The sequence below is a fragment of the Phyllostomus discolor genome, chromosome 3 (genome assembly GCF_004126475.2).
Source record: "Phyllostomus discolor isolate MPI-MPIP mPhyDis1 chromosome 3, mPhyDis1.pri.v3, whole genome shotgun sequence".
Taxonomy (NCBI): domain Eukaryota; kingdom Metazoa; phylum Chordata; class Mammalia; order Chiroptera; family Phyllostomidae; genus Phyllostomus; species Phyllostomus discolor.
This window is the reverse complement of record NC_040905.2, coordinates 190,256,921-190,278,277: the sequence shown is the minus strand read 5'-3', so window position 1 is coordinate 190,278,277 and position 21,357 is coordinate 190,256,921.

The window sequence follows — 21,357 nt, the reverse complement described above, 5'->3', positions numbered from 1 at the left end:
TTCCTTCTTTTTAAATTCTGGATAATATCCCAGTGTGTGTATATATCACTGGGATGTATTTCTTCTTCTATTTATCCAACAATGGACATTTAGATTGTTTCCACATTTTGACTATTGTGATGATGCAATAAACAGAGAATTCAAATACCTATTCAAGATCCTGATTTAAATTCTTTTGGATACACATGCAGAAGTGAGATGGCTAAATCATATGGTATTTCTTTTTTTTTTTATTTTCTGAGGAACCTACATGACTGTTTTTCATAGTGGTTATACTATTTCATGTTCCCACCATCATTATACAAGGGTTCAATTTTCCATATTTTCACCAAATTTATCTTTTTTTGTGATGGCCATTTGTATAGGAGTGAGGTAATGTCTTATGGTTTTGATTTGCATTTCCCTGATGATTAGTGGTTTTAAGCATCTTTTCATATAGCAGGTAGTGTTTGTAACTCTCATTGTTCTGTAGGCTTATAATATAGTCAGCACAAGATTTTTCTAACAGTAAGTTGTGAGTTATTGATATGTATGAACTAGAGTGGAGTCCTGGTTTCCAGGATTCACCAGAGTTTTTTTACCTGTAAATATGAGAATGATATGTTATTACAAAATAGTTACTATACATGTTATACTGTGTATTTAGGTTGAAAGCACATGCTGTACTTTTTAGTACCACCGGTCTTAATCAAAGACTTATTTTGTGAAATGTGGGAAATTAAGTTCAGAATGCCTAATTGATCTGCCTTTATTGATTTCTTGGCGCCAGATGCTAAACATTTCTTTTTATATTTTTCTAGGCTCTTTATGTTTTTTTACTACCTAGATATTTTAAATATGCTTTTACTGCACATAGAGTTATGATTTTGTTCTGTAGCACAGTGTCAACCTACTTTTGAAGTTATTGTTAAGTAATTTGGAGTCTGCTGAAATACAAAGCTTGGCAGAATTTTCTCAATCTCATCCTCGAAAGATAGTTTCCTAAGTAAGTACATTGAATCATCTAATTAAAAAATTTATGCAAATTACCTTTCCTTTCAATTTTAAAGATGTGTTTCTACAATTAAATCTCAAAAAAATAACTTAATGAACAGCCTTTTTCAAACAATTCACTCATATTCTACAACTCAATTACAATTAAAACTGTGTATCTTAAAAAGGTGTAAATTATTTTATGCAAATATTATATTTGTATTCAATGTACTGTGTCCCACAGAACATTTAATTAAAGTAAATCTTAATGAAATACACATTAGTAGTAAATTGAAGCATATTTGAAAAATCTAGATTTGCAACTAGAGTTAAAAACAACTTTATAATATTTCATTTTATCTGCTAAGATTAATATTCTTTAACTTTCAAACTTATTTGAACCTATGTTAAAAATTTGATTTAATAGCTCTAAGGATCTGTTTCAGAGGTAAGTTGCACATGCTTCAAAACATGGGAAGCAAGCATGTTGAGGTTGAACACTTCTTAATTAAATGCTGAGGTTGGTTGGAAATTGGGCTTGCATTAGCCATGCTGCTCCATTTACCCCACCACTCCTGAAATAGTTTCTGCTTTTAAGACCACCCTTCACTCCTCAAGCTTTCAAATCTCAATCTGATACTATTTATTTGATTGATCTAGAACCTATCCTTTCCACATAATCTTATTTCATTCCTTTCTTTTGTACTTTCAACTTTCTTTTAAACTGCAAAAAATGCCCAGGTGTACATTTTACTAAAATCTCTTTATCAAGTTTCTTATTCTTTCTCCTGCATCTCCAATTAAACTACTTGAAAGTAGGTACAAATAGTTGATACAAATAGTCATTGACATTTTTTACTCCAATTTATGAAATAGTTTCATTGTACTAACTATAATAATTAAAAAAATCCAAATTCATACAAAATCATGTGATTGAAAAATCCAAAGACTTCTTCATTTCAGATTCTTTCTAATCCTTTCTAAGTCATCCAAACCACTTAATAATTCCTTCTTGAAAGTATGCACCTTTGGCTTAAACTTCATCATTCTATTTCCTTTCCTAAATACTTCCTACTTGATTGGTTCTTCTTCAATTTTCACCCTAAAATTGGAGATAATAAAAGGAGCATCCTCAGCCCTATTGAGTTTCTCTGTCCATTTTTGTATTCTGTGGGTCTTCTGTCACATTACTATGGCCTCAACACCTTCTTCATAGAATTGATGTAAACAATTAGATGGATATTTGAGTGTATGTGTATATATATACATATATATATACACACACAAACATATTTATAGAAGGTATCTAGCCATGTAATATGAAAAGTAGAGACATTTATTGAAGAAGATACAGGATAAAGGAAACACTGTACATAGGACAATGACACCTCAGTCCCCTTCAAAATAGGCACCTTGGGACCTCACATAGTTCTCCCAGCATCTCTTCCATTGTTTAAAACACTCTGCAAATCCTTTGTTGGAATCGCCATCAACTGCCCTGTCATATTTTCCTGAATCTCATCGATGGTCTGAAATCTCTTCCTTTCAAAGGTGGTTTTAGTTTTGGGAAAAGCTAGAAGTTGTGGGCCACCAAATCTGGGCTGTAAGGAGGTGGAGTCACCCGGGTGATTTGATGTTTTGCCATAATACTCCTCACACGACGTGATGGAGACAGTGGCTCCAGATTACTTCTCTTGTCTCTCACCTGCCATTCCCACAGATGCACCTTTTGCTCTAGTCATAATATATTATTCACACAACCTCACAGACCTTTTATGTGGTTTACATATAGCTATACTGTAACCCATTTAGTGCCCTCTGCTAAATATGCTTTTTCCCATTTCCTTTATTCTTTCTGAAATCTTCTTTGCCCAAATCACTGCTTAAGAATCTTCAGCGTGAGATAAGCAAGGTGGAAGTATCAAACTGCAAAGACACATGCACACGTGCATATTGAGACTCTGTGCTTTCAGACGTTGTTTATGATGTTTCTGGTTGGATATATTTTAAAAATTAAATGTGGTTAATTTATAATTTTGTTTCATTATGGCTTTTGCTTTTTTTTCTTATTTAATAAAGGCTTCCTAATCCCAGGTATAGACATATCTATATATAATTTTTACTAATAATTTTATAGACTACAATTATTTAAAAAGAGGCCTCAAATCTATATATTTTTCTTTAAGTGGCATTAATAGATAGATTAATTATATCCCTCCAGTTATAACAACAAAAGTTATCCTATCCCAATTCACTGGGTAACTTGAATAATTTGATTTGAAATAAATAATATTGCACCACATGTAAGTCAGTATTTTTCTAGATGTTTCATTTTGTTGCACTGATTTTATTCTTCATACCAACACCAAACTTATTTAAATATTATAGTTTTATATGGTTACATTTTGAAGAAAATTTATCATTTTCACATTGCTGCATTTTCTTGAGTATTATATATTTTAATTTCATGAAGATTTTTAGAATTACCTTTGTTAACATCCACAGAATCTGTATGCATATTTTTATTTGAAATACATTAAAGTTATAAACCAGTTAGATATTTTATTCACACACAGAGACATGTATACATGCAGATATGTATATATATACATTTATATGCTTTGCTTTGCAGTTTTCATTATACTCAATATTTAATTAACAATAAACTTAAATGTTGTTATGTGGATATCTACTGTTAATTAACATGAGCCTACCTTTGTATATAATATACTAGAGACAATGACATAGTATATTTAACAGACACAATTATGCATTCTTATAATCTCATATTGTCTAATATAAAAGCTGCTTTATAAATCAAGTTGAATTTGTAAAAACAAAGCATTTCTGAATTTACAGTTGGATTATTCAAAATACTGAATATTATAATGAACAAGTAATATATAATTATATCAACCATACTATATTCCAAAATTATATTTGATTTTATTTTGCCTTTATTATGACTTTTGAAACATTACACAGTTGTAATTATGATTCAGTTGCAAAGTGACACCAAAACTTATCTAAATATATACTTAGAACTCTTTATATTGCAAATAACAGAACTTGTGGCCCTAACTATCATAAACAATACAGAAAATGTAGTGAGTCATAGTTACTTCTAGATCTATAAGAATGCTTGATTTTATATGAAATCAGATCCAGTGTTTACTAAAGCCATTATCGGTTAGATTTCATCCCTCTTTCCCTTACTTTGCTCTTTCTCTTCCCTGTTCTCTTTCTTTTTATTCATATTTATTTATTTATTTATTTTTAATATTTTATTTCTTTATTTTTAGAGAGGGAAGGGAGGGAGATAGAGAGAGAGAGAGAGAAAAACAACAATGTGCGGTTGCTGGGGATCATGGCCTGAAACCCAGGCATATACCCTGACTGGGAATTGAACCTGTGACACTTTGGTTTGCAGCCTGCACTCAATCCACTGAGCTACTCCAGCCAGGGCTTTTATTCACTTTTTAATTGACATCTAACTTATTTATGGTGAAGTACACAAATCTTAAGTGCATTATGACTAATTTTTACATATGTGTGTAGCAGTATAACAACCTAAAGTAAGATGTGGAACTTTTCTGGCGTCCTCTGTGATGCTTTCCTTACATTACCTCTCAGGCAGCATTTTCCTCAAGAATAATACTGTAATCTTTAATACATTAGTTCTCCATGTTCTTGAACTTCATATAAATAGAATCATATCATATGCATTTTTTGGTGTCTGGCTTTTTTGATTGACTGCATTAAGAGATCATTAATGATCTCTTAATTTTACAAATAAATGACATCCTAATCCTCATTTTCTTGGATCTTTATAAAATGTATCATTATTAATCATACTTCCTTCATTCCTAGTGCCATCAACTTTACATTCTTTCTACAGGACATTGTTTCTTCTCTGTCTCAGTTGCCTTGTTCTCCTTCTATCTCCTGGACTAAAAACACTTTCAAAATACAATCTCACCTACATTCTAAGATAAAACCTAACTCATCTCAAACTATTCAAATGCAGATACTTCTAAGAAGTTCCATTCTCCTCCTCCATGTTCATTCCAAGTGACATTCAAAATAGTACCACTAAATCAATGAAAATCAACCTAAAACTTCTATATGTTTAGCTCTGATTCTTCCCTCGTAGCTGTGAATCCAATTTCCTAAGTGGTAGCTGCACATTATCATCAGTATATCTTCATCATTTCTCAAAAGATAAACATTAGAGCATTACCTCGTCTTTCAAACATCGCTTTCCTTTCACCTTTGCAGATCATGGCATGATCCTTTTCCAACACAGAAGGATTAGACCCTTGAAACTTGACCTTTATCACTCATTTAAACAGTTGCTAAAACCTACCAATTCTTTATTTTAATGAATTTCACACATTTTCTCTGTTTTCATTCCTACATCTATCACCCTAATTTACTTCTTTGTGACATTATACCTGAGCTACTTGCAGTTGCTTTGATGCCATTTGCTACAACATGTGCTAACTGTTACATATCAGAGTGCCTATTATATCACTCACAAATTCTCCAAGTATTAAATAAAAACAGAATTAAAAACCTTAATCTGCATTCAATATTCTTTATTACTGACTTCATGTATAGACATTGCAGCCCCACTTATTCAGTTACTTGTATTTTTATAGGTCTGTTATTTTTCATTACAACAAAGTAAACTTCAGAGGTGAGATTTCTGTCTATTTTTGTTCATTGTTAAGTTCCTTGTTTCTAAAAGAGTGCTTAACACATGGTGAACATTCACTAAATATCAGTGAAAAAATGAACGGCTTGTCCTGTAGTCAAATGGGAAAATTTAATTCTCTAAAAATAATGAATGCTTTTCATTTTCATATCTTTGTTTAAGCTATATACCCTTAGTGTAATGACCTTTGTATCTATCTTCACATCATAAAGACACCTAATTAAAGATAGATCTCAACTGTAGCCATTCTTTAAGGCTCTTTTTAATCTCCCCTACTCAATGTGAGTTCTTTCTCCTTTAAATTCTCATAGCACATTATATCACTTTTATAGGACACTAGGGCCTTAAGATTCACTTAAAAAACTATCTTATTTTTCCCTAAAAGACATTATGTTCTTTGATGACAGAAACTGTGTTTTTAGATTTCTTTGGAACCTTATGTTTAAGTAGAATAACATATTAATGGCAAATATTCAATGTATATGTATTGAATTGGACTGGGTATTTTTCTCTATAAACTTGGCAGAATAAACCAGCATTTATCATGCATAAAAATGTCAAAGGATATTGTGCTTATTTTTCTTCCAACAGATTAATTTGCTTGTGTCTGCCAATAAACAATTTAGCTACTATCCCTGGGAATGAAGCACATACTAATTTTATGAACAAATACCAGCATAAACAACCTCTGTTACTTCATGTTTTTATATCGTGTTCATTATTTTTAGATAGAACTCATTCAGAAAGGATTGTCCTATTTCAGGAAAAAATGTAATGTATGCTCTGGAAATATAATTGAAGTAGGGTTCATACTTGTAGCTAGTCTGAATTTCAGTTGGATGCTTAGCATGTTAATTTATACAAATGTATTCCAAATTAATGTGTCACAGATCCAGCAGGTTTTGAGAATGTGTTCTTTGCTAGATTTATAAAGTGAATATGTAAACATCAATATATAACCACAGAGAAGAAATAAGTTGTGGCATGATGGGACCCTCATAAAATGGGGCCAGCATTTGTTGAACTAGAAAACTGCTTAAAACTTCTAGTCTCTCAGGAGTACATACAGATGAGATAAATGCTAAATTGGCCCAGACACTACTGTGCAGATCAGTTTGAGAAGCAAAGGCTTTAGAATAAAATAGATTGTATTCATATCCATGACCTGTGGATAAATAATGCCTAACTCCCATCTTCTAATTGAAAATGATTCAGTTCATTAGTAAGATGGTTATCTAAAATTAAGCACACAAGTAACATGAGTGTCTTCGATTTGAGGTGTGAATGGAGCTCTTAGGAGGAATACATTAGATAATGTAGTGCTTGTCCACATTCTAAAGTATAGGTGCAGCTGTGGAAAACAGCATGGAATTTCTTCAGAAAGCTAAAAAATGGAACTGCCTTTTGACCCAGCAATTCACTGCTGGGATTATACCCTAAGAGCCCTGAAACACCAATCCGAAAGAACCTATGCACCCCAATGTTCATAGCAGCACAATTTACAATAGCCAAGTGCTGGAAGCAACCTAAGTGCCCATCAGCAAATGAGTGGATCAAAAAACTGTGGTACATTTACACAATGGAACTCTATGCAGCAGAAAGAAGGAGCTCCTACCCTTTGCATCAGCATGGATGCAACTAGAGAGCACCATGCTAAGTGAAATAAGCCAGGTGGTGAGGGACAAGTACCATATGATCTCACCTTTAACTGGAACATAATCAACAAAAGAAAAAGGCAAACAAAATATAACCAGCGTCATTGAAATTAAGAACAATATAACAATAGCCAGAGGGGGGAGGGGACTGTGGGGAGAAGGGTTTTCAGGACTATAAAGCACACATAGACAAAACCAAGAGGGAGGGTGGAAGCAAGGGAGGGAGGTGGGTTTGGAGAGGGTGGGGAGAAAATACAGACAACTGTAATTGAACAGCAATAAAATAATTTAAATAAAAAAGAATTAAGTGAGCAAAAAATATAATGTAACATATAAGATGATATAGTAAACATGATATAATATGATATGTAGTCAGAAAAAGAAGCACAGGAAGACCCAATGTAAATAAAGATGGTTCCTGATAAAAATAAATAAATAAATAAATAAAAATAAAGTATAGGGGCTTCACATCAAAAGGAGTAGTGAATCCTTGATCCTTATATTACTTTCTTCTGTTTGATTTAAAATGAAAAAAAACTTTAATAAAAGTTGACTATAATTTTTAAAAAACTCTTAAAATGAATTTTATTTAATCATTACAGTACTTACATGACTTTGAAAAGGCAATAATATGTACATATTGTTAATAAGGTGTTATTTTTCCTTCCAGTGGGTTTATCACTAATAAAAGAATCATCCTAACCTATGAAGAATTTCAATAATGCTAAAGTGCTATTTGAGAAGAAGCTGCAACATTTATTAAGGTTGTCCACATTCTAAAGTATATTAAGGTTGTTTCTCTTTCCAGAGACATCGAGTAGCTAATACCTGAATGAATAGTGGTATTGTTGACAATGTTGGTAATGTTAATGCTTTCAGTGAACCCTCCAAAAATTTACCTCACACACACACACACACACACACACACACACAAACAATGCAATTTCTTGTTAAAGAGAAACATTTATATTTCACAAACAATGGACTTCCAGAGTGGCATACTAAATATATTCAATGCCACTGATAACTTAAGAGTTTGATTTTTAATTTCCACCTGTAATTCTTTAAGCCAGATGCAGATGAATTGGACTGGATGCTCATAAAGTGAGAGGAAAAAGGAAAATCACAGTTTAAAATATTTCCTTTATAATGACATTGTGTCAGCTGATTAATGTTTTCTGTTACACAGCTAAATAACACCATATGTTAGCTGTGAGTTTATTGCTATAAGATACCAGAGAGAGCTACTTCATGATGAATGATTTGGATGTTTTCTGGCTGAAAGTAAAAGAGGAAAAAAATGCTATTGGAATCTTTTTCCAAAATCATTTATGTAGTTTGATTATATGATATATATCATAGAAATGAGTGCATCTTCAGAGATTAGAGCAACACTTTACTAGTTAGCCCTTTTGAGTCAAGCCCATAAGGGAAAACACAACTTTCTTTAAATCTATGTGGATTATATTTTGGCAGAACTAGACATTGTTTCCAACACTAGCAGCTTGCATTTTAATTAGGTGCTCATGATGTTTAAATAACAAAAAAGGATACATTTTTGTTTGATTGTGTATTAAATTCAAAACAGAGCTTCAGAATTAATGCCACTGTTTTATTCTCCAGATATGTTATATTTAAAATGCAATACAAATGGCAGCAACAATAATTTAAGAACAAATAAAATGGTAGTGGATTAGAAATGAATTTTCTCATGTGTTATTTTCTTTCATTCTGTAAAGCCATTCAAAGTTATTTAAAGTAAAATGCCTACTGTGCCCCTATTACTTTAAAGGCTTTCAGGATATGACAGTAGTTAAAACATGTAAGACTTTGTTCTCATGGCAATTATATTCTTGTCAGGGAAGACATACTATGAATGAATGAATGAATGAGTGAATGAACGAACCACCCTACATATCAATACATAACATAGTATGATACAATATTACCCAATAACTGCTAATGACTTCACAATAGATTAGTGTGAAGAATTCTAAAGAATTGTAAAAAATGGAATTTACGTAACTGATACAAAAGTTCAAAATTAAGGATAAAAAATAAAATTAAAGTTAAATAGCACAGGAAATTCTTCCTTCCATTCCACCTGATAGACAGATAAGACATAAGAACTTATCTTTTCTCAGATTCCAATTCAAGGAACATGCTATGCTGAATGTATTTCTATTATGTACATAGATACGTTTCATATCCTGTAAAGAAGGAAGCTCTATCAATGTTAGTCGATTTATTTGTTCTTTCACTACTTCATTTTTAAATTCAGTTGGCATGTATTTAGCAGGGTCAGTATAATGCAATATAATGCAAAAGTTAGGACTTTGGAATAGCACTGCCTGGCTTGAAACTTGGCTTGACATTTTATTAGCTGGTGCCCTTGGTTTCTTTAACTTCAGAAAAACACATGCCTTATAAAATTGTGAGGATTCAATGAGTTAATACTTGGTAGGACTTCTGGTCAAGATGGAAGCATAGGTGAACATGACTTGTCTCCTTGCACAACCACAGCGAAAATTACAGCTAGACTACAAAACAAATACCACCCAGAATTGTCAGAATAGTGAGCTGTATGGAAGTCCGACAAACAAGGAATTAAAGAAACCACATTCATCCAATCAGGTAGGAGAGGTGGAGGCATGGAGAGGCATGGAGAGGCATGGAGAGGCAGAACGGGCTGCCCCACACTCACATGTGGTGGATAAAAATTGGGAGGGATACTGTAGGAGCGATGGATCCCAGGCCCACATCAGGGATCCCAGGCCCACGCATCCCAGGGTTCCAACATCAGGAAGATAAACCCTGATAACTTCTGTATATAAAAACCAGTGCAAGTTGGGGTGATGGAATAAACCATGGGATTCTCAGAAGTCTCCTCTTAAAGGGCCCACAATGGACTTAGGATGCATGCAGACTCACTCTCTCTGGGAATTAACACCAGGACAATAGCTGGAATGGCAACAGTGGCATATGGAGAGAAATTGAAATGACTATCATTAGGGCAAGTGCAGGACACAGCTCCCTCCTGGACAAAACTCCAGAGGCCAGGCAGCAGTACTGTCACCTCTTTGAATCCTCCCCCATACACAGCTACAGAGTGGAAATGTGGGTTGTTCTACCCTGGTGATTACCAAGGGCTCCTCCCCATCCAATTTACTGGTGCTCTTTTCTACAATAAAACACACTACTAAGACAGGGAGTCAGAGCAGCTCTACTTAATACACAGAAACAAACACAGGGAGGCTGCCTAAATGAGGAGACAAAGAAATATGGCCCACAAGAAGTAAACAAAATGGAGATAAGCAATCTATCAGATGCAGAATTCAAAACACTACATCAGGATGCTCAAGGAACTCATTGGGTACTTTAATGGCATAAGAAAGATCCAGGCAGAAATGAAGGTTACATTAAGTGAAATAAAAAAAAAATTACAGGGAACCAAAAGTGGAGGGGAGGAAGCTGGGATTCAAATCAATGATTTGGAACATAATGAAGAAAAATCATTTAAACAGAACATCAAGAAGAAAAAAGAATCCAAAAAAATGAGGATGGGCTAAGGACCCTCTGAGATATCTTCAAATGTTCCAACACCTGAATCATAGAAGTTCCAAAGGAAGAAGAGGAATAGCAAGAATTTGAAAAATGTATTTGAAAAAAATAAAAGAAAACTTCCCTAATTTGGTGAAGGAAATAGACATACAAGTCTAGGAAGCACAGAAAGTCCCAAACAAGATGGACCCAAAGAGGACCACACCAAGACACATCATAATTAAAATGCTAAAGGTTAAAGATTAACAGAATCTTAAAAGCAGCAAGAGAGAAGCAGATGGTTACCTACAAAGGGGTCCACATAAGACTGTGAGCTGATTCCTCAAAGAAACTTTACGGGCTAGAAAGGACTGGCAAGAAGAATTCAAAGTGACAAAGAACAAGGAACTACAACCTAGATTATTCTATCCAGCAAACTATTGTTTAGAATTGAAGGGCAGATAAAGTGCTTCTGAGACAAGGGAAAGCTAAAGGAGTTAATTATCATCAAGCCATTATTATATGAAATGTAAAAGATTTATTTAAGAAAAAAGTCAAAACTATGGCCACTAAAATGGCAATAAATTCCCAACTATCAATAATTGAATCTAAAAAAACAAACTAAGCAAACAAGCAGAACAGAAGCAGGGTCATAAATATGGAGATCATTTGGAGAGTTATCAGTTGGGGGAGGGAAGAGGAAAATGAGGGGAAAAGGTACAGGAATTATGAAGTACAAACTGGTAGGTATAAAATAGACAGGAGGGTGTTAAGAACAGCACAGGAAATAGAGTAGCCAAAGAACTTACATGGATGAATGGTATTCTAAAGCAGCCCACCAATGAATCAAGCTCTTATGAAATTACCTCCCTTTGAGTATGGGTGCAATCTCTAATATGTTAGTGTCTACCCCATGGCCATTAAGAAGCAGGGTCCCTAATCATACAGCTATAAGGAAATAATGCCAACAATGTAAGTGAGCTTGAAAACTAATTCTTTCCCAATAAAGTCTCCAAATAAAAATGCAACCTTGCTGATACCTTCATAGCTGCTTTTTGATGCCCTCAACAGGGGACCCCAGTTAAACTGTGTTTTGACTTCTGATCTGCAGAAATGGAGGTAATAAATGAGTGTGTACAAGCCACTAAGTTTGTGGTAATTTGTTGCAGAACCAAGGCAAATGGATTTTATATGAAAAGGGTTTAGAATAATACTCTAAATGTATAAATTACATTTATACTCAAAAATTACATCTGTATCAAATATACTATGAACCGGGAATGGGGTTACTCTCTTTGAAAAAAAGGCGAACAAAATATGGTACTTACTTTTTTGGAGTCTGCTGTCAGAGACAAACAGAGATGCTGATTTTAACATGGAGCTGCTGTTCTAACAGAGGAGTGATGGAATCCTCTGGAAGTATCTAGAAATGGAACAGAGCACAGGCTGGGGTGATCAAGGAAAGTTTTCCAGAGATGCTTGAATTAAATCCCAAATGATAATCCTCTCTTTCTATCGAACATTTAACTAATTACTTTTATTATATTTCCTCCACTAGAATGTAAGCTCCCTGAAGGCAGGATTTTTTGCCTGAATTCCTAGTGCCTAGGTGACTGCTTACTACATAGTAAGTGTTTAACACATATTTGGTGAATGATTGTATTAAGAATTCCAAGTCAATCAAATAGCTGAATTTGGGGAATCTCACAAGGAAATAGGGCAAGAAGAATATATTAGGAAGAGGGAGTGGCATCCACAAGAGTTAGGTAGTCAAAGAGGCACTGTCATTGTAGCCATCAAGTTCTTTTTTCTCAAAATTGTCTGCCTGGCAGGACATAATACTTCACTGTAGTCAACACGTGGGTGTCCATTCACATCTGGGAAAAAAATGTACAGCGAGGTTCAGTGTATTTCTGCACTCTCTCATGACATGTCATATATTACCAAATGATAGGAATTGACCAGGATGCTTGTTATAAACTGTGGGAGAGCAATAAAAACGGCATTTATATTCCCTGGGAAGACTAAAATCTCTGCAGTTTGGGGGTCCACATAGAATTTAGGGCAGTTATAGAGCTTCTTAAAGATAAGTTCTTGACATTTTATGATCTTCAGCATAGAAAATAAACAGTGAAAGATCTGGATATATTTTTCTTAGCTATCTCTTCCTTTCTCCCTCCGATGTATCATACATCATTCATTGTCAATAGGACAGTACAACTGTTGCATATAACCTATATTGTCAATAAGAGCAAAAGTTAAAAGCTTAGAGAAAATTTCCTAGACCTGTTTACCAGATAAAGAAATAATGGGGTATAATATTGCTGTGTTAAATACAGCATGAGGTTAAAACTTTTGGCATTTAAGCCCAGGATATTTCTCCAATTCAATTAAGCAATCAGTGTGTGTTGTTTTAAATGTTATCTAACTCTGAAATTCAGGATGTGTTTAGATCATACCTTATAGTAAAATATTGAAATTCTCCTACATTAGAGATATGCTATGTTTAACAAACATTTTTTGATCAATAATTTACTGTAGTAGAGAAAAGTTACCCTGAATCTCTTATTCCAAAAAGATTCCTTTGGAGTCTTGTTCCTTTCCAGGTAATGGGAGGATTAAAACAAAATTGCAGACCTACGACCTAAAACTATAACATCCACAAATCTAAAACTGCTTGGTGAGATCAATAAATAGTCTTCATATAAGTATATTTTGATGGAAATTATGTTTTTTGTAACAGGGATCTGGAACTTCTTATATAATACTCAAGGAATATGCCTTTAATTCTAATAATTGAAAGAATTACCAGTCATGTTTTATTCCTACTCACTATAGGTTTAATCAACAATGCATAAAGTATGAGTATCATTTTGAATACTATATTGTGTAAATATAGTATGAGGTACAAATAGAAGGTTTTACTACTATTTGAGGCACAAATAAAAATTACATATCTTATTTAGGAATATTCAATAAGGGCTATGTTATAGTTCAACTTTGACACAACAGCAAAATAATTTATAATAAAATATATATATCTCCAAATGCAAAGTTTTTAAATTATTTTCATTCCTATTATAGCTGTTTTTCTTTTTTTAATCTATGGCATCAAGTTTTAACTTTTCCCATCTCAGGATGAAAAACTTGACTAGGCATTTTTACACATTAATAAAAATTAGCCTTGCATCCCCGTCTTTGCCATCCATTTTTATTTTCACTCTTTAGGCCTCCATGTGGAAGGGCATAGAGATCCAAAAATCCTTTAGGATATTAACATCTGAAGTACACAAACTGTGTCCAGTGCTGGTCATCTGCCTATCTGAGGGGGAAGAAGCCCTGATTTATTTTTTATTGCTGGTTTCCACAGTGTACACCCCTACCATGTCTAATTTCAAGATACCAAATTATTTAATAATTATTGGCAACATTTCTGAATATTTAACGGTCAGTTCTTCTGAGACAGTAGGAGCCTGCAGGAGCTGGAAAGAACACCCACAGTATGTATTCAAATGCTATGTAGAGGGAGTTTGGAATTTTTAAATAGTAAAGTATGGGAAGACAGTAATAGGTCATGAGAAAAAAGGAGTTTGGGTAAGCTCATTGAGGAGGCTAACTGTCATATCAAAACACTAGCATTTGTTTGTAAAAATAAGAGTCATCAAAAGTTATAAAAAGATATGACAAGGTCAGATTTGCTAATTCAAAACATCATTTTGACAGTTATATGGAATTCAGATTAGAAAAGATAATTCTAGAGCAGAAAGACAATTTTAGTGCCTTCAAACTTGGTTTAAAAAACTAATTTAAAAATCCTATTAGTGAAGGGCAATGGAGAAATTGAGCAGAAATACTGTTCAACATTGAAGGCCTCATAAATTCACTGCTCCTTGGCACTTTGCTATTTCCTCTTTCCCTTCACCCTCTTTGTTAGCTATCTACTATTTCTGCATCTAAAATATTTTTATAACAGGGAACAAATCAACATAAATAGATTGTTCTAGACACAGTGACAAGGAATTTTAATACTCAGCAAAAATGTAACTGATGGGGCAGGAAATGCAATCTGAAAGGCCTCGGCAAAGGACTAGAAAAAGGTATCGGAGAAGTCTAGAGGAAATCTAGTCTACAAACGCTGACATTTCAGTGTCGATCACAGGGAGACATGGCAATCTGGGCCCTGGACTAGATCTGAGGTTGAACTCCAAATCCCAGAATTCATATTGAGAACAAATCATCACCCTATTCCAAGGGGAATGAAGTCAGTATACAAAATAGAGGAAATGCTATTCAGTGGCAGAAGTGGTCCCTCCCTTCCTCTCCCCACTGCCCCCCCAAAAAGAAAAACCAAACAAACCAAAAAACAAAAAACACCAAAGCAATTAGGAAAACCAGTCCAGATGATAGCAGAACCAGCAACACAACTGACTTAACGCAGATATGTTCAGTACTTGAACTCAGGGTTAAGTAAAGTCCTGCTGACAAGGAAAGGTCTGGTCTCAATGTCTATATTGGCTGTGATGCTGCACTATGCAAGACTGTCCAAGTGATATCAGATTCAGAAATTTTTGCCCTGGCTGGCGTAGCTCAGTGGATTGAGCTTGGGCTGTGAACCAAAGTGTCACAGGTTCGATTCTCAGTCAGGGCACATGCCTGGGTTGCAGGCCATGGCCCCCAGCAACCGCACATTGATGTTTCTCTCTCTCTCTCTTTCTCCCTCCCTTCCCTCTCTAAAAATAAATAAATAAAATCTTTAAAAAAAAGATTCTGAAATTTTTTAACACAAGGACAGAGTGCTGGTCTGATTAGTCCAACACCATCTTTGATAAAAGGAAGATTTTTAATTTAACAGTACACACTCTTTACCAAAGTTACTCTATGATTGAATCAAATTACTTGCAATGACATCAGTGATATAGATCTGTAGAATTATGCTAAAAGACAAAATTTTGGTGATTATTTGTGTTTTGAAAAGAATTTGTCACTAGAAATTATTTTATATTGGTAGAGAAGTATAACTTACTAGAAATTTTAGGATGTGTATTTTTTATACTTACAAAGAGAATTTTAAAAGAAATATAGTTTACCATGATATACAGAGTTTTTAATTATTAGAGAAATCTAATATTCATGAGCACCAATGAATATATTGACACTATACAATGTGTGTTAAAAGTGGAAGTTTCAAATGATTTCAAATCTATGTTATATAGCAAAAGTATCAGTTAATAGTTAAAATAATTTAAAAATTAATAAATTCTATAGTAGTTTTAGGGAAGTTCTAAATTAAAAGCTACCAATCACAGATAATATTTTCTGATTAATAAAAATGATATGTTTAAAAGTGGTATTCATATACATTCTACAAAATGTAGCAAAGGATCTGGTGGCTGAAACTTTGTCTTTTTGTTGAATATTTATGACTGACAACTTATAATAAAATCATTATAATTAGAAATGATAAATAATTGGTAAAAGGTCTTATGTTCTGGATAGATGAGTATCATTTTGAGTATAAAAATGTCAAGTAATTCTGTATGGTCATCACTATGTAGCTGATCACTATAATTTTGGATTATGGAAAATGCTTTACAAGTCATAATAATGAATAGTCACAGTAGAGTATGTCAGTAAAAAATGGCTAAGTGATATTAAATGCCATATTAAGTAGATATTTACTACTTATCCTGCATCAGGTATAAAGTTCTAGCATTTGCAGATGAATAAGAAAACAATCTGGTTCCCAATGTTGTGAATATCATATTAAAAGAGGCAGATATGAAATAAACATTGATATAATGTGAAAGGGCTCACTATAATACATTAGTACGTGGGGCTTTGTTTTAGACTTGAGTGAAAGTGGTTTGGTATGACTTTGCATAGAGGGGGGAAAAGAGATTCTAGGAAATGAGATCTTGATACTTATTCTAGATCTATGGATTTTCTCTCATTTACAGTATGCAATTTACTTTTCCATAACCAAAACATGAAAGTAACTTCATTTCAGTCTTAAGACAGTATTTTTCAGAGAAGCCTTCCTTAACCTAACAAGACTTGCTTAACTCTGTTACAGAGTTTCATAGCACCTTTTACTTTTCTTTTCTAGCAGATATCATAATTTAAATTAACCACAGTGAAGGAAATATTGAGATGTTGATTGTTTTAGTGATTAAAAATTAATTTCCTAATTCAAAAATGGGACCAAGAGCTGGTTATTTCTCTGTAGGTTGGCCCTTACCTAGTGAACAAAGAAACAATATTTCTAAAAACAAGAAAAATTCAAAGTTTTAATGCCATCTCTTGATTGTGCCTCCTCACACTTAGATCTAGTTGGGGAGGAAGAAATGGATCCTGTGCCTATAGGAAAGGGCCACTAGCACTCCTCACCACTCCAGACCCTACGTGGCACAGGCTGATGGTAGAGAGGTGAGCAGATGTCATCTAAATGGCTAGGATTCCGAGGAGTATTGAGCTTCCTCATCTGGTCAGGGCAGGTGCCAGCTAATATGAAAGTAAAAGGACATTTGACAGTGCGTATAACCTCAGGGCCCCAGAGAGGGGCCAAGAGGGCTCTTTGTTTTATGTCTCTTTCTGAATCTTTATGTGGTAATAATGCTATGTAGTGACAATTTTTTAAAATTGTATGACTTAAAAGCAAATATAGTCTCTTAATTCAAACAGCACTTATGTAAAAAAGTCAAAAGCCACATTAAAATAATAGCATAAAATTACTCCTGATTTGAGGTCTGCAATCTTCAACTAATTATAGGGACAACTGTATGCCCATCATAAGAAAAGATATTACAAGATGGCTTTTGTTTAGAGGGCCCAAGGCCCACCAAGCATGGAGTGTGTATTCCCCAGGATTCCCTAATAATATATACACATTTTATCTCCTTTTATATACTCTTTAATCCCAACACTCTGTTCATTCCAAGTTGCCCCTTTCTCCATTTAAACAGATTGTGGCTTTGTCTCCAGTGCCTTTGAAAACAGGGAAATTGTGAGTAGCTAGCAATTTCTCAATTCCTCATTATTAGGAATTTCTAGAAGTACAAATTAAAGAAAATTTAAAAAATCAAGTGACAACTGATAGACAAAATATGGGAGGTTAAAGGGTAAAGAAAACATGAATATTAATCAGGAACATAGAAGTAACTGGTAAAAACATGAGAAGATTTTTGCTAAACTAGAAAGAGATATACATAAACATACATTGTTATTCCTATCCTAAATCTATTTCTCACAGATATGAGTTTGTCCATAGATCCATACATGCTACATAATAATAGACATTGTTTTTATTCAATACCTTGGTTGTAATGTATAATGTAAAATATAGACTATATTCCATAAAAAGATGTTTTTATAACTCCAATGTCTACCATATTGTTCAGCCCACAATATGTGTCAACAGTGTCAGCTGAGTGAATAAATTGTTTTCTTGTTTTTTTAAATCAGCAATAAGTATAATCTTAAAAATTAAATATTTTATTATGGAGCTTGTCCACCAACATGGCAAAAGTTGGGATTCATCAAATCTTGACATTACTTTCATGGGTCTTTTGCCCCGACTTCTAGAATGCAGCTGGGTGTATACCCCCCCAAAAATGAATTGACAGAGTATTAAAGAGATTTGCACTTCTGAGTTCATTGAACCATTACATACATAGCTAAGATATATCTATATCTGTAAATATATAAATATAGATATATATCTATCATATATATAGAACAAAGTATCGACAGATGAATGGATAAAAAAAGTGTGGTGAATATACATGCAATGGAATATTACTCAGGTATAAGAAAGAAGGAAATCCTGTCATTTGCAACAATGTGCATGAACACAGAGGACATTGTATTAAGTAAGAAGAGTCAGAGAAAGACAAATGCTGCATAACCTCACTAATATACGGAATCTAAAATAGTTGACTTGATAGAAGCAGAGAGTAGAATGGTGGCTCCGGAGCTAAGTGGTGGGGTAAATGGGAAGATTGTCAATGGATACAACTTTCAATTATAAGATGAATAAGTTTTGGGGATCAGAGTGTGCATATAAGTGCACCACACACAGCATGGCAACTATAGTTAATAATACTGTGCTGTACACTTGAAGTTTGCTTACAGATTAGACTAAATATTCTCACCACACACCTCCAAATGGTAACTATGTAGGTGATGAATGTATTAACTTGATTGAGGTAGTCATTTTGCAATATGCATGTATAACAATAATCATGTTGCACACCTTAAATATATACAAGTTTATTTATCAATTATACCTCAATAAAGCTGGAGGAAAAAAAGGAAAACGACAATAGCATGTGTTTTAGAGTGTATGTGATAAAGCTCTTACTGTATAAATGAGCCATGTTTTTTTTTAATTAAAATTAATACTTAGTTATCTCAACTAAGTGGGTCATAGTGCTTGCTTGAAGGAAAAAATCAAACAAAATCAAGGAATTCATGCTATAAGTGAAATGTAAAAAAAAAATATTTGTTCTTATTCTCAATAATTACCTGGGAAAAGTGGAAATATAGACAAAGAGTAGGCTGTGAATACCTTATATGTCATAGTAAAGAGAGAACCAAGGGGAACAATGTGACACTTTTGTTAAGCACTGTGATACACACTTTATATAGTCTAAGTAATTTAATTTCCATTTCAATTAACTGTAAATCTTCATTGTTAGGGAGACTCCTTAAGCATAACTCTAAGATATGTATTAGTTAAAAAAGAAAGTAAGTAAGATAATACATAGTGTACATGTAGTATAAACGCTTTCTTGTAAAAATCTCTAAATTATGTATATCTTCATATAATTAGAGATCCTGAATGTGAATTGAAAATTAACAGTGGAAGATGGAGTGAGAGTTAAAGAACATCTTAATTTTCCATATTTCAATTGAAGCATGATGTGGATCTGAAATCAGGTAAAATTTTTTTTGGAATGAAAGTATGGAAATGTACTTGAGGGGCATTTCAAAGGCAGAGACAATAAATTCAGAATAAAATGTCAGTGAGACAGAAGGGAGAAGAATTGATCAATGTTGATTCCAAAGTTGTTTTTTTTTCTCTCTCTTAGAAGGGAATGATATTGATTACAATGACAGATAAAGTTTGAAATGGGACATTTTTCTTTCTAAAAATGTTTTATCACCTAATAATACCCAGATGTCCAGGAAGTAATGTGAAATTAAATCAGATACAGCAGGAAGACCAGAGATGGATTATGGATTTAGAGTCCATCTGAAAAGAGATGCTCAATGAAACAATGGGTTGGGATGAGATTGCTCAGGGAGAGTATATAAATGAGAAGAAGAAAAGAAGGCAATAACAAATTATGGTTTCATTTAATCAGTAGGAAATAAAAGCATCAAGAGAATAACTATAAAATGTAGTCCAAGGGATGTATTATTTAAAATAGTGTATTGTCACTATTCTGAGGGGGAAAATATTGATTAACGGTAGCATATTGTGAAAGGAGGTTTAAGATTAGACAATTTAATGAAATTTTTATGATTTTTTGACTTTGAATGAACAGTCACCAGCAAGTCATGCAATGTTCTATACTTATGCTAAGTGATGAGCTGCATGCTACATTGTGGAGGTAGAAATGTAAATAAAACAGTTCTTATTTTAGGAACCCTTTAACCAGGAAAAGAGAAACTTATCAATAATTACTATAATACTACAGAAAGTATATGTAGTTGAAATGTGTCTATGTGAGCTTAGAAATTTTGCACTTTGCTGGGGAATCTCAGTAAGTATTCCATAAAAGATTTGATATTAACTGGTCTTTATGGGGCACTAGGCAGAGGAAACATCATGGTTAGAGGCACAGATTTGGATTTGGGTTATATGGTAAGAAAAAGGATCCTAGAGCAGGTTGTGAGTATATGGTAGAAATAGGAGAGAAGGGATCATCAATAATTAGATAGTAAGGTCAGCAGTAGTTAGGTATTAACAGCCTTCAATTAATTGTTCATGAAGTTCAACTTAATTCTCCCTGAGCAAGGGTGAAAAAATCTTTAGGATAAATCTTGGAACAACCAAATTTACATTTTAGGAAGGTAACTCAGACTGGAGTGTGGATGCCAAATGAAGACAGTAGAGCTAGAGGAAGGCTATCAGGAGATACAGCAGTAACCACCTTAGAAGGAAATGAATATCTACTTTAAGGGAAATGTAAAGAAATTAAAATGTAGCCCTGGCTGACGTAGCTCAGTGAATTGAGCGCAGGCTGCGAACCAAAGCATTGCAGGTTCGATTCCCAGTCAGGGCACATGCCTGGATTGCAGGCCACGGCCCCCAGCAAGCACATGTTGATGTTTCTCTCTCTCTCTCTTTCTCCCTCCCTTCCCTCTCTAAAAATAAATAAATAAAATCTTTAAAAAAAAAAGAAATTAAAATGGCTACAGGAATTGGGAAATGGTATGGGGAAGACATGCAGATGCAATTTCAGAAAT